The sequence below is a fragment of the Equus asinus genome, chromosome 22, assembly GCF_041296235.1.
Source record: "Equus asinus isolate D_3611 breed Donkey chromosome 22, EquAss-T2T_v2, whole genome shotgun sequence".
NCBI lineage: Eukaryota > Metazoa > Chordata > Mammalia > Perissodactyla > Equidae > Equus > Equus asinus.
The window spans coordinates 65,389,226-65,404,712 of NC_091811.1; positions in this window are offsets into that span (position 1 = coordinate 65,389,226).

Genomic DNA, 15,487 nt, shown 5'->3' on the forward strand with positions numbered 1-15,487 from the left:
ATTATTTAAATAAAAATTATAGCAGTGTGCTATGAAGTGTGTGACATATGGATAAATAAAATGAATGAAAACAATATCACAAAGGCGGGGAAGCCAGAAATGGGAGCATGCTATAGATCTGGATAATAAGGGAATATTTTCAACAACTCTACATCAACAACTTCAATAACATAAAGAAATGGATAAACTCCTTGAAAGATACAAACTATCACAGTTTACAAAAGAGAAAATATGTATGCTTCTTAGCACTGGAACTACTAAAAAATTGAATTTATTGTTAAAAACCTCCCCATAAAGAAAATTCCAGGTTTTGATGACATCACTAATGAATTCTACCAATATGTAGAGGATAAGTAATACTAACTCTACACAAACTCTTCCAGAAAATTGAAGAGAAGAAAATACTTCCCTTCTTATTCTGTAAGCCCACTCTTACTCTGGTACCAAACCCAAATAAAGACATTACAAAATAGGAAAATTATGGATCAATATTCCTCACGAACATAGACCAAAAATTTGAAAGGAAATTTTAAAAAATCAAATCCAAGCATATATGAAAGGCATAATACATCATGACCAAGTGAGGTTTATTCTAAGAATGCAAGTTTGGTTTAACATTCAAAATCAATCAGTGCAATTCACCATATTACATTAAAAAAGAAAAACCATATCATCCTCTGAATATATGCAGAAATAGCATTTGACAAAATTCAACATTCATTGCTGATAAAAACTCTCAGCAAACTAGCAATAGAAGAGAATTTCTGCTCAATCTTACAAAGGGCATCTAAGAAAAACCTGGAGCCAACATAATACTTAATGGTGAAAGACTGAATGCTTCTTCCCTAAGTTCAGGAAGAAGAAAAAGATGTGCCTTCCTTCTCATGTTCCTGTTTAACATTGTGCTGGAGGTCTAGCCATAGCAATAAGGCAAGAAAAAAAGTGCGTTTATTTTGGAAAGGAAGAAGCAAAATTGTTTTTATTTGTGGGGTGTGTGATTGTCCATGTAGAAAATCTGATGGAATCTACAAAAGATTCCTAGAACAGATAAGCAAATTTAGCAAATTTGAAGGATAAAATATCAATACCAAAATTAATAGTATTTCTATAAATTAGCAATTGGAAATTGAAATAAAAATATTATTTAAGATAGCATTAAAAATACAAGATAGTTAAGGATAAATCTGGACACTGAAAACTACAAAATATTTCTGAGAGAAATGTACTATGATTTAAATAAATGGAGAGACGTACTTTTACCATGGGCCTTAAGGTTCAATATCATTAAGATGACAAATTTATCTGTAGCTTCAATGCAATATCAATCAAAATCATAGCAGGCATTTTTGGGGGTACTAGTTGAAAAACTAATTCTAAAGTTCACATGGAAATGCGAAGAACCCAGAATAGCCAGAACGTCTCTGAAAAAGAAAAGCAATGTGAAGGCTCACACTTCCTTATTAGAAAGACTTATTGTAAAGTCTTTATATAGATTCATTATAAAGCTAAAGTAATCAGGACACTGTGGCATTGGTGTAAATATAGACATATAGATCAACGGAACAGAATAGAAGGTATAGAAACAGATCCACAGATATAGCAACTAGTGGATATATGAACAAAACACATACAGACAAGTAATCTTCAATGTAGGCACAAAGGCAATTCAGTGGAGAAAGAATAGTCTTTTCAATGAATGATGCTGGAAAACTTACGCAAAACAAAACAAACAAAAAAGGGGCCAGCTCCAGTGGCCCAGTGGTGGCCCAGATTCAGTTCCCAGGTGCAGATCTACACCACTTGTCAGTGGCCATGCTGTTGCAGCAGCTCACATACCAAAACAGGAAGATTGGAAACAGAGGTCAGCTCAGGGTGAAACTTCCTCAGCAAAACAACAACAGCGACAAAAACAAAAAACACAAAAACTTGGATCCATACCCAGAACCATATAAAAAAATTAACTCAAAATGGATTATAGACTTGAATATAAACTTAACTCTAAAAGTATAAAACATTGTCAAAGATATTTTAGATACAGCATCAAAAACACGATCTACAAAAGAAAAACTTGGGCGTATTAATCATTAAAAGCTTCAGCATTAAAACCTCGATTCTTTGAAGGACTTGTTAAAGAGAATGAAAGCACAAACCACAGACTTGGGGGGGAGACCTTAGTGTTTATCTCATAAAGACTTGTATCCACAATATATTTTTGAAACTGTCAAAAGAATAATAAGAAAACAAACAAACCAATTAAAAGCTCAGTTTAAAAGTGGGCAAAAGAGTAGAACAAATACTTCTCCAAAGATGATGTAAGAGTGGCAAATAGGCACTTTTCATTAGGAAATGCAAATCAAAATCACAATGAGATACCATTATACACCAATTACAGTGGCAAAAATTAAAAAGGCTGACCATATCAAGTGTCGACAAAGATATGGAGGAACTGGAAACCTCGTACATTGTTGGTGAGAATGTAAAATATTATAACCACTTTGGAAGATTGTTTAACAGTTTCTTAAAAAGTTAAACATGGACCCAACATATGATCCAGCTGTTCCACTCCTAGGTACTTACTTAAGAGAAAAGAAAGCATACATCCGTACAAAGACCTGTACTTAAAGGTTCGTAGCAGCTTTACTTGTGATAGCCAGATGTTTATTAACAGGTAAACAGATTAACAAATTGTGACATATCCATTCCACGGAATACTAATCCGCAATGTAAAGGAATGAACCATTGATACACACAACAACATAGATGAATCTCGAAATAACTATGCAGAGTGAAAGAAGCTAGACAAAAAAAAGAGTACGATGTAAACACACCTATGGTAATAGAGAGCAGGTCAGCGGTTGCCTGGGAGGGTGGGTAGTGAGGGAGAGGAGAGAGGGATTACAGAGGCAGGAGGAACACTGATTTGCATCCTTCAGTTGATGTTCCCTATCATGAATGTGATGATAGTTTCATGAGTGTATGCATTTGTCAAAACGGATCTAACTGACCACTTTAAATATGTACAGTTAGTTCTGTCGATGATATCTCAGCAAACTTTAGAAAAGCAATAAAATAAAATATTAAAGACAGTATTAAAGAGCCCTTTATAGGTAGGTAATGATGTTGATTGCTGGGGAATTGGATGGGGGTGGGCAGTTCATACGCAGGTAGAAAAATAGGTGAAGTATGAGCTAGATCTAATGGACACCCTTGCAACAGGAAAAACTAGAAAATCGACAAAACAAAACAAAATGCTGTTCTTACTCTAGGTTATGTTTCTCTAGGACAAAAGTTGTCCGTTAAGGACACATCATTATAGGGAACATAGTCTTGATAAAGGTAAACATTCCTCATGTTTATCATCAGAAGTGTGTCCTCAAGAAGACTTTAGTAGGCAGCAGAAGATTATCTGTTTCTCTCTGGACTTTGTGCTCCAGGGTCGTCTTGGAGGGGACACCATTTAATCTCCAGCGGGGGATACCCAGCAATAGGTTGTTCCCCACCCTCTCAGTAACTCCTCCCCAGGCCAAGGGCGCTGACTTCTCTGATTGACGAATTTGGAAGTAGAAAGAGCTCCCTTTCCTCTTCCCTCCCTCTTTGGCACGAGCTGCCTTTGGGTGGTGTGCATTCTCCTCAGTTTCTTCTTGAGGTAATTCTTTATGGGGACAGCCTGCCTCCCCCAAATAATGGAGAAGCCTGATGTGATTAAATGCTGCCTGAAACTGGCACTGGGTGAGTAAGTCTGTGATTCTGGGGTTCAATGTTAAGAAGAGCTCACCCCGCACAGATTCACGTCTCAATCTCCTAGATCAATTTTACCATGAAATCAGGAGGTGCTGTCTGCCTTCATTTGCTAACTACTTTTATAGCTCAATAAAGCCCACAACTTAGTGGGGAAGAAGATTATTGTACATTGGGCTCTCTGGAAGACCCAGTAAGTCTGGACTTCCAGGGATCAAGGAGAATTAAAGATTGCTCCCAGAGATCTACCACATGGAGGCAGGCTATGAACGAGGCAGGAAGACCTCTCAGAAGGGAGCTTCAGCTGCAAATAAATAGCTCTGATAGTAGCTTTTTAAAAAGGCTCTAGCCTTGCTTTCATGTTTTAACAGAGATTGAGACTAAGACTTTGTTTTCCTGTTCGGTCTATAGCATGTTAATGGAAAAAATGTTCTCTCCCTTCCGTCAGTTCACAGCCCATCATTAACAAAGTATTAGCCTGAAGGGTTGAATCAAGGCAATCTCACACCTCGACTTCTAGAAAAGAAAAGACAATAAACAACAACAGCAACGCTTACATAATTTGGTCTGTAATGTTTAGGGAACATCTCTCTCCCTTTTCAGGTTTACAAGTAAGTATTAAAGTGTTGGACAATAAAATCCGTCTATTGATGGTGTCCTGCCGTACACATCATTCAACCCTGCTGTTTCGGTCCCTGAAGATGACCTGGTTCACGCCCGTTCTGAGTCTTGGTTTAAATTTTTCTTCAATTCATTGAGCTTCCCCAAATCTTTCCATTAAACTCCTTTCTCTGCTCAGGTAAACCGGAATCTCTTTCTGTTGATTGCAACCGAAGAAACCTTAAGTGATATGCCTTGTTTAATTTGATATTCAGATCTTTCCATTTCTCCCATTACAGCAAAAGGTGCATCTGTAGATTTCAGGTGAATGTTTACAAGAACTAGATCTAAATGAAGTGACCGTGGTTTCCCCTGATGAAACTCAAGTTCTCTGGAGATCAGGTGGGGAGATATACTGCAATTCCCTACATCCAGGCTGTTTTAATGGGAATAATTTTGGGGCTCTGCCTCCATGAGGTTTTGTGTGTTCCCAGGGCTGATCAGGGTGCCCACCCCATTCTAGGCATAAAGTCAAAGAGCGCAGTCACTGGATGCTTCCAGCAGCTTCCCTGCTGTGGGGGTGCTGTACCTGGAAGGCTGAATTCTTTGTTGGAAAACACCGGCAAGTGTTGTGTTGCCAATGACTGAGATGCCACACGTGGAGCCGATGCTCCTCCTTACCATCCACAGATCACTAGCCTCACCTCACATCCACGTTAAGCGAATTCAAGTTCTGCTGTAACTCCTGACCACCTTGCACTGGACTGTCTTTTTATGACTCAACTCTTGGTTTTACTTTCATACGAAAAAAGTAACCGAGGTTCCCAAATGCCAGATGATTTGAACTACCACAGCAGTTTTGCAGACTTCTTTTAAAGAAGTATGGACAACATATGCCTTCAAGATTCAAAGCATCTGCTGAAAGCATTTACACTTTGCATCCTTGGTCTGCAAGCAGACTGTGGAATAATCCTCTGCCGCCTGAGCAGAGATGGTGTGCCTGGATGATCTGCAGGTATTACAGAGGCTGCAGTTCTTGCCCTTGGAACTAGAAAATGGTCTACACACATGTGATAGAGAGCATTTGTTAGAAGCTGTCTCTTTAATTTCTAATACACCTGACAGTGTAGTTTCACTGTCTTTTCTGAGACCATGACAAATATCAAATCTCATTCAATCAACAGGTGCGTTTTGCTTGAGGCCATCCCACAACGTGCCATCCAAGAAGTTTCTAAATTGTGGTGTCGAGATGGTGGCAAGGTTTTTACCCTGTAATCTAAATAGCAAGCTTCCAAATGGACTTTTGATTATTTTTGTGGGGTTTACAGCTCTGAACAATGACTATTTTCAGTGAGTTGGTAGATTGCTAATAATCCCATGAGCTCATCAATAGTCTAGTCTTATGTGAAGCAGAATGCTTCTTATTGTGGTGAATGTTAGAGTCTCATAGAAGGTCAGAAGCGAAGTACACATGTATTGAAGGGACCATAATTTTGTTTGCTTCAAGATAGTCTGAAGGCCTTCCTTCATCATAGAAATCCCAGAAAACAGGATAAATGATATCAAGCTTGTTCATATGCCTCCAAACTGTCATTAAAAAAAAATGCACAGGTTCCAGAGTTTGATCATAAGTATTTCCTAATGAATGGAATTAATATTCATTGCAGCATACCAGTAATTCTTGAAAATGGATTTGCATTTTCTGTCTTCGCGTTGTGCTTGTTTGATTAAGATGACATTCTGGTCCCCAGAAAAGATGTTCAACATCTGCAAATATTATAGGTAGAATTGACTTCTTCATTGCTGGCTCCCATCATCTACCCTGTAGCCTAGATTTACTGCATCCTGCAAGGTCAGGAAGGCAGCTGGACCGAGTTTTCCCTCCTTTCCTCCACCTCCACCCTCATCAGCCACTGTACTCCTTGGCATACATAACAATACTAGCTCTTTATTTGCCGACTCTATTTTAGGCTATCAACAAATAGAAGCCACTCTTCTGAACCTCCCATTGCAGCAATTCCCCAGAATTGCAAAAAAGGCCATCTGTTGTCTCAACTATCTCTGGAGCTGAAGTGAAGGCTTAACTTAATGCTCTTCAGCAGAGCAATAGGAAAACATCCATCACCCAGTGACAGGTTAGCTCGTCTGCCCCAACAGACGGATGTCTGCAGTCGCACACATTAAGGAAACAGAGTCGATCACCCTAAGGATACAATAAAACCTCAGAACTTCAAGAAATGAAGAACTACTGCGAAGGGGCCATATTCTTCCAGAACACAAAAGCTATTTTCTAATTGTAAATCTGGTGCATTCCAAATTCACGTCAGACTCTCAGGCCTTCGTCTTGCTGACCAGGTCAGGGCTCTGAGGTACTTGATGATGCGTTAGGCTTTTGACCTTTCTACTCTCAAAGTAGAATTAGCCAAATGACTCTGCTTGCTCACCCTGTGGGGAGGCGAGCTGGCTTTGCAAGCCCCCATGGAAGCCCCGGGAAAGTGGTGAGGGCCTTCTCCACACTGGGGCTGATGTACGCAGGATTTCTGTGCAGCAGCTTCGTTTGCACCACTTCCTCTGATCTCTGACACTCAAACTTCCTCTCAGTCTCATCGTCTAACTTGCCCAGAAAACAGAAGTCTTCCGTTGGAGCTTCTTCAATTCCCACCCATTGAACCCATCAACCTGTTTTCATCCACCCTCATTCTTTTCATCTAATTACAAAAAATAATTACTGGCAATGTTTATTAGGCATTTGTAATGTAGCAGGCAGTGCCTGGAATACTCTGCATGTATAAACTCAGTTAATCCTCACCCAGCTCTGTGAGATAGGGCCCTGTACTGTCAACACTGTATCGATGAGGCCGCCCAAGGATGAGAGTCCAAGCTACTTATTTGGTCCCGTAGCTGGGAGGCTGCAGAGCCAGGATTCACACACAGGTATTCTTAATTGTTACCGTGTACCAAATAAGGTGCCCCCTGCCGTCGATGAACGCCTCTCCCTGTGCTCTCATGCCATCCTTCTGTAGAGATTGTTGAGCACCCACACTGTGCCAGGCACCGGATATACTGGTACACAAAGAGGCATTAAACAAGGAGTCACACTAACTCATACATAAGGGATGACAAAGTGGGAAAGGAAAACACTATTAGGAACACATGTAATCAAAGGACCCTGACTGGCGCAGCAGAGGAGGATCCCAGCAGAAGAGAAGTTGACGCTGAACAGTGGAGGACGGGCGGGAGTTACCTGGGGAAGAGGGGCGAGAGCAGTTATTACAGAGGGAAGCAGGAGATGTCAGAGACGAGCCCAAGCTCGTGGTTGGCTCACCTGAAGGCTAGGCACTGATTGATTTCAGAAGAAGAACACATAGGCGATTTCCTGATCTTTTCCCTTGACTGAAAGTCATTCCATTATGTGGTATTTTACCTATCTTGTATATTTAAATATTTTAACAAATATATAAAAATACATAATATAAATATATGTATATACAAATATATATATAGAGAGAGAGATACACACGTGCATGGGTGTGTGTGTGCATGTGTGTCTCTCCACGCCAAAGGAGGAAACAAGAAAACCAACCCTGGAACATTAAGCAATGGAATGGTAGGCAGGGAAGAGCAATGAAGTAGGAGCCAGATGATCAGGATTCCAGTCCTGGCTCAGCAGTTAACTCACCAGGTGACTCTGGGGCTTGGTTTGTTCATCTGTAAAATGGAGACAGTAGTCGCTGCCTTGGTTTAGCACCCCCCCAGTCATCGTGAGGATTAAACAGTATTGTCTACAGAGGGGAACAAGCTTCGAAACCATCTCCGTGCTTCGGCTAAGAGCTTTGGAAAGCACTAAAGTGGAGATTCCAGGGAGTCTGCTTCAGTTTCCTCTCCTTTATTGGATGTCTTGTGGCAAAAAGTGTCTGTGCTTTGTGAGCCAGGATTTCAGAGCCTCAGCCTTCCTTAACAAGTGCAGCACATGTCCCCGAGGGCACGCAGGACACACTCCCCGTTTAACCACTTCACATTTTCACGCATTGCTCCCCGTTTCTGCTTCACCATGAACGCTGCGCCTGCTGTTGGCTGAGTACCCCATGTTGGTCTTAGTTCATTTTGTGTCGGTGATTAACGCTCTGATATTGGTTGGGAAAGGAGGAGAACACTGTTCTGCCTGATAAAAATAAAACACATTCTTCCAGTAAAGAGAAGGGGTGAACAGAAAGCGACTGACTAGAGAGCAGGAGGTTGGTCTAACAACTGGAGAAGGGAACTGAAATGTTGGCATGGAGGCCATTGGCTTCCAGTCCTAAATGCGACATAGTGAATTGTGTGACTTGAATATGCACACAAACAGGCATTAAACACATACATACATGTATGTGCTAGTGTCTCTATACAGATATCTGTGTGAATATGTAAATATGTGTATTTTTATTCATAATGCACCCCTTATAGAGTTCAGTAGGCTCTGAACTATGCTAGTATGCAGTTTTATATTTTAGAATGGTTTTCTGTTATTTTAAGAAATTGGAACTTTTCTCTGTTCTAAATTTATTTCCATTGTTTTAAGTGGGGACTTTTAATTGTAAGCGGCAGGCAGAAAGCCATGCTAGGAGAAGAATTTACTGAAAGGTTTTCGAGTGGCTCACGGACTTGCCGGGTAACCTAGAGCACAAGCTCTGAGCTCCCAGCCAGGAGCAATGCCCAGAAGCAAACGGTGGAACTGCTCTGGTGAGGCCCCCACGGCCCGCTGGACTCCACAGCTGGCACGTCTTAGCCCCCCAGCTCTGAGCGCTGGATGCTGCCTCTGGCATTGCCAGCCCCGCTGGCCCAGGGCCTTGATCACCCTGCCACTGCCAGTACTGCCGGGGTCTTCCTCGCCATCCAAGCTCTTTGAATCGTGAATTCCAGATTCTAAGTCTGCAATGGATACCTCTGATTGGGGGAGCCTGGCTCACATGCTTGGGCCATAGCTATAAAGACATTTGGAAAACAATGAATACGCAGCGTTTTCAGCTTCTCTGCTCGTTAGTAACATGACCTTCCACCAAGAATCCTAAGGTGAGGAAGCTGCCCAATATGGGTAAGGAGTTCAGACACTTGTCAGATAATCAGAAGGACTGACAAATGTCCACCGTGGCAGAGCAGTGTTAACAAATGCCAACTCCAAAGACAGAGAGCAGAGCCTGGCTTCATCCTCTAAGAGAGTCTTTGGGAAAGGAAGTCTACACAAGGAAGGCCTGGTCTCAGGAACAGTCACGCAGGCTCCCAGGCATACCCTGGCACATCACAACAGTAAGAAAGCAACACAGCTCGGGCCTAAGGAGCAGCTATGTCCATAAAGGTTTAAATAACAGAAAAGTGAATAAAGAATAAAAGCATAGCCACTGATAAAAACCATACAATCTGTCTTAATTGGACTACCAAAACATCTCTTACTTTTCTCCAAAAAACGATGTTTCTGAAAATGACCCATCCATTCTCTCTAGGAGGAGACAGATTTTATCAAAAAGTTGTTCGGGTTCTTCAAGTTCACAAAGCAGCACTTCTGATGGGCTGAGGAATTAGCTGCCTTCCACTGTTCCACGATGGTGACAAATCCATTTGCTGAGTTGTAAAAAGCTCCTAGTCATTCAGTGAAGTTTGCTATGCCTTGGGTCAAAAATAAGAAGGCCTATTGCCTTCTGACGTAAGTCATGTCTTAGGCTATTTGTAATAGTTCCTTGTTATTCTTGAGAAAAGAAAAAAAGGGCAACAGCTTCTGTAAAAATCGTAGTTGTGTTCTTCATGGAGCCACCCCCTGAATGCTGGTGAGGAGGTACGGCTGGGTGAGGGGTCGCTGCTAAACAAACCTCTGTGAGGGCCCAGCTCGGGCTTAGCCACCGTGTCCTCGTGCCAAGGTCTTCCCAGAATGAGTCTTTAGAGGATTTAGGTCTCTGAGTGTGGAAAGCTGGTTGGGAGCCAGCACACCTTCTCCGGAGGCACCGAAACATGAGGCTGAGTACCAAACACCCTCTCTTTCTCTGCCTAGTCTCTAGTCATCCCTTGGAAAGCATATTTTAATATCAATTTTAACATCCCACGATTGCAGAGAGGCCACCTGTCACCTCTCACCGCAGATCAACAGCCACAGTCCCCCAGAGTCTCTGGCAGAAGGTCGTGCTTGCAGGGGAAGCAGATCAGTGTGCCCTTGGAAGGCGGCCGAGCAGCAGCAGGAGGCCCATTAAATGAACAATTTTAGACTCTCGGGGTGGGCATTTTCTTGTGGCGTATTAAGTAACACACCTACTCAAGTTACTGTGTGAACTCAGTGGACAGCTGCCCTTTCAGTGAGAAGCTAATGCTTGCGCTGCACTCTGCCCGCCACCCCACCCCCAAGTTCAAGCATGGACTCTTTAGAGAAGGACAAGCTGGAGAGAGCAGTGGAAAGCGAGTGAAACCTGATGAAGATTCCGCTGGCCAGGGGTTACCCAGCAATGGAGAACTCCAAGTGCGTGGGGGTTCTCCCCCAGAGTCACAGCTGGGGAGAGACTCATTAACCCTAAATAGGGATAGAAGCAGTGAGAAGGATCCACTCAGGATGGAAATGTTGTCTATCTTCATGTTCATACTTGAAAAAATACCTGAGGCGGAATGAAAAACGGTGGTTCAGAGAATAGATTCTGTAGTCAGAATAACGTGGGTTCAAATTCCTTAAAGAATTGGCGTGAACTGGCTCAAGTCTTGCTTAATCTCTCTAGGCTTCATTTTTCTCTTTCATGATGAAAATAATATAGCCTCTCCTCATAGGATTGTTGTGGGAAAGAAATGAGATGTTAAGTGTAAACGTGTGATCCCAGCTAGGCATACACCGTGTACCAGCTGTTTCAGTGTGTTCGTGGATAGTGGTAGACCGGGGTTGTTCATATGTTCCTCTTTCTTCTGCTTAGTGAATGAGATAGCTTTTCCTTGAGGGTGCGATTATGTGCTAGTCACATTTAACATTTTATTTCATAACATGTTTCTATGTAACGAAAACTTAAAAAGAAAACTTCACCCTGTACCTCTTGCTTTGTGCTTTGTGAGGTAGATGCTCTCCTCACAAGACTTCTTCCTGAAATGGATTCTTTTTTTTGTTGTTGAGGTATAATTGACATGCAACATTATATTAGCTTTAGGTGTGCAATATATTGATTCAATATTTGTATATATTGCAAAATGGTCACCAAATAAGTCTAGTTAACAACCGTCATCATAGTTACGAAATTTTTTTTCTTGTGTTGAAAATTTTTAAGATCTACTCTCTTAGCAATTTTCAATGTGCAATACAGTATTATTAACTATAGTCACCACGCTGTACATTACACCCCCATGACTTATTTGTTTTATAACTGGGAGTCTGTACCTTTTGACTCCCTTCATCCATTTCATGCACCCCCTACCCTCTTCCTCTGGCAACCACCAATCTGAAACGGATTCTTATGGAATTAAATAAGAAGAATTCTGTGTGAGAGGGAAAATTTAGTACCCTAAAAGGGAACCCAAGAAGGAAGGTAAATAAAAAGAGGAAAAAGTGTGGAAATACCATTTACAGGAAGCCCCCTTCTCCTCCTGTCTAGACTGAGTAATGTAACATTGACCAATATAGAATGTCATGGCAATGCTAATGCATAATGGGAATCATGATCGGGTTGGAGCAGAGTTTCCCTCTGCTTTTATTCTGCATTCCCTTCACAGCATAGAGTCCACTTTCTGCGGTGAGGTAGAAGGGCATGAATTATAGATTGTCAGGCCTTCGGGGATTCTGAGGAATGAAAGGTACTTATTAAGGAGAAAATTCATCCTGGGCTTCTTACCTTGCCCTCTTCCGTCTCAGTCTCTTGGATCATGAAGCAAGTTTGGCAAGAAAGTAGGAGAAAGAGAGAATCATTTTAAATGATGGTGCAGGAAGTCTGTTCCTGGGCAATTTTTGGCAAGTTTGAGGATAAACAAGGAGTGAGATAATGAGACTAGCTCAGCAGTTCTCCAACTTTCTTATCCCTTGTCCCTTCAGAGAGCCTTTTGGTCTTTCCTGTTACGGAGAGAGCTACAGGAATAGGTTTCCTTTGTTTTATCTCAGTAGGAAAATAGGCTATAGGAGGCAAGAACAGAACTAGGGAGACGCAGGAGGTGAAAATGAAGGAAGGAGATCAAAAGGAATGGGGGCCTTTGGCAGATGTGTGATTTGGGGGGAAAAAAAGGCAATCGGAGGTGATAATGCGGAAGGAAAAATCTACTAATATACTTGATATCAAATTTCTGTTCAGAATTCGACAGCTCTGATTTCTTTAAACCTTTTGGAATTTCCCCACAGCCTTTCAACATACTGTGATTCCCAGCTTGAAAACATTTGACAAAAGGGCTATGAATAAACAAAAGAAAAACTCTGTGCTCCAAACTTGAGATCAAAAAGAGACTTTATTTCTGACATTTCCTACTTCAAAAAAGAAACTCCCTTTTTCCTAGGGAGCACTAAATAATGAGAACAAATTCATACGTTTTAATTTTTCCTAATGAAAATCTCATTCAGATGGATGCTCAGTTTTACAGGGAATATGAAACATCTCCAACTGTCAATTTGGAATTTTAAGCAAATCTTAGAATCGTAAACACCTAAATATGGGAGGTACCGTACAGGTCACCCAGTCCGGAGTCCGTCTGCGGTGAGAATCTCCTACATCTTTGACACCCTAACGGAGCTTCTGCTTGATCTTCTGGACACGGGAACTCAGTAATTCCCAAGGCACACCATCCCTTTCTGAGAAGCTATCATGTCAGAAGGTTCTTTGTTGAGTCAAACCTACCCCCATCCCTTCACCCCAACATTTGCCAATGGAATCTAGGTCTGTCCTTTATAACTGCGCATCACAACTCTAAAATCAATAGCTCTTCCACAAAATCGCCCTTAAAATACGTGCAGACAGTTCTCATTTCCCCACCGGCTTTCTCTTTCCCAGGTAAAGAGATAGCTCCTCTTTCTGTACCCATTCCTCAGTTGATATAATTTCCCAACAATTCCTCATCCCTATAACTCTGTAGAAGTTTCTTTCTTCCTTCATTTTTTTCTCTCTCTTTGAAAGGGCAAACTTTCTTAGAAGAGCAAACAAAACGTCCTTTTCCAAGATCTGATTGGGCTTAACCATTCCGTATGCATTATGGCATGTGATAGTGGACTATAAAATGTTTTACAGCCTTGCATTTGAATAGAGGATGACTGCATTTGTTAAGCAAACTCATTCCAAACAAGTCATAATAAAAACTTTATAGCATCCCACTTCATCACATAACTTTTTAATGCTTCTCCTTTTGTTTGGTTTTGGTTCTGGTTCTCGGTCTTTCTTCACTTTTTTCCCCTTGAAGTATCAGAGTTATTCTGGAAATTCCCATGGAGAGTCTCAAGTTGGAAACCTGGTCCTAAAACGTCTTTTCCTTGAGACCCTTTCATGGGTTTGGACCGTGAATCAGACTGTGTGGAAATAATGATGCCATCTGCCTGGTAGGGCCCAGTGCAGTGAACATGTGCATAAAGTCAGTTCATATGTGGTTTGAAATTGTATCCCAGGGTTTGGAAAATGCAGAAGTTTATGTGATGGATATCATGACCACACATGAGGTATTGTGGAGATACATATGTATCTTAAAATATACATCGCTACAAGAATATACATATCTGTATATATGTACTATAATGGAAAGCTTTAAACTATCAAAGGCTGCAGGCAAATATTTTACTGCTATCTAATAGCGGGTATTTATAACTTCCCCTCTTGACTTCAGAAGTTGAGATTTGGTGCTGCAAACACCGAGTAAATACCAGCCATGATTAGTGTAGGAAATTCCTGCCATTGGCATCAAATAATTAAGATGATCTTACTTAAACATTTGTTCAAATGTGTGGAGGAAGTACTAACATTTTTAAAGCCCCAAGACTGATTTTGAGATGCCTCTCTCTGCGATTCGGATTTTAGACATTTGTCTTTGGGCTTAAAAAAAAAATAGTCTTTGTCTATGAAAAGAGTAGGTAGGATAAGTTAAAAGATGTAATGAATCCTTTCCCTCTTCATCACCGTCCACCCTCCGAAATATTATCAGTATCTGTGGGTATGCCGGGAATAAGGAGAAAAGCCAGCCAGTTTAGCTCCAGCTTAGGGGGAAGGACTCTGTAACTACTTTAAGGTACCAAATGGAGAACAGTTGGGAAGGCCAGCTTGATTAAAGACAGCTAACATCATCTCAGGAAGGGGAGTCGTGCCTAACTAATTTGTTGGAATTCTTGGAGGAAGTCACTGCCCCAGTGAGCCGGTTGGGGGAAGGGAGGAGATTATAGTCAGAGTTTTTCAGAAAATGCTCTACAGAGTTCTCCACTGTTGCTTAAAATGTTTAAGGTCTGAAGTCATGGAAGTGTAGGACAATTGGCATATTGGACTAAAAACTGGCAAAAGGGGAGGAAAGAAAGGGTAACTACGAACAGAAATGTGTCAGCCTTGCCGACAGGATCACAAGGGGATCAGAAGAGACCCTGCATTGGGCATAGGAACCCGGGCTTTCCAGGGCACCAAAGGTGTCCCTCTGGGAAGTTTATATGGAAGGGGTTGGGGGTGGGGGTGGGGGCACTCAGGAGAGAATTGGGCTGCGAGCAGACAGAGTCTCTTTGTGGGGACTTTTCCTCCACGTGGAAGGGCGCTGCGTTATCCTGTCCTGGTTGTCTGCTGGGCTACAGAGCACAGTCCTTCTTTCTTTCTCTTTTTTTTCGGGTTTCCAAAATAAACGCACTAAGTTACTCTATTTGATTTAAGGCCTACCGTAGCACGATCTCAGAGCAATCTGGATATATTCTGAGACGAAACTACCTTTTCTCTTTTCTGAAGCTGTTTCAAGAGATAAGAAAGAGAACTCAGAAAGCAATGTTTTACACCTTCCTTTCAGGGATTGGATCTTCTGTCGCCTGGAGATCGACAGTTCTGACTGTGGACTATGTGGCTCTTCCCACCCCATCCACCTCCACACTGTCCCCTGATTTGGCTGTTCCTTTGCTTGTTAGCATCTCTGGCAGGGTCCAGAAAGGAAAATGAAGGCCAGCGAAAATTCCTTTGTCTTCAGGCTTGTATACTTTCTAGAAGACAGGGGGAAACTCTAGGGC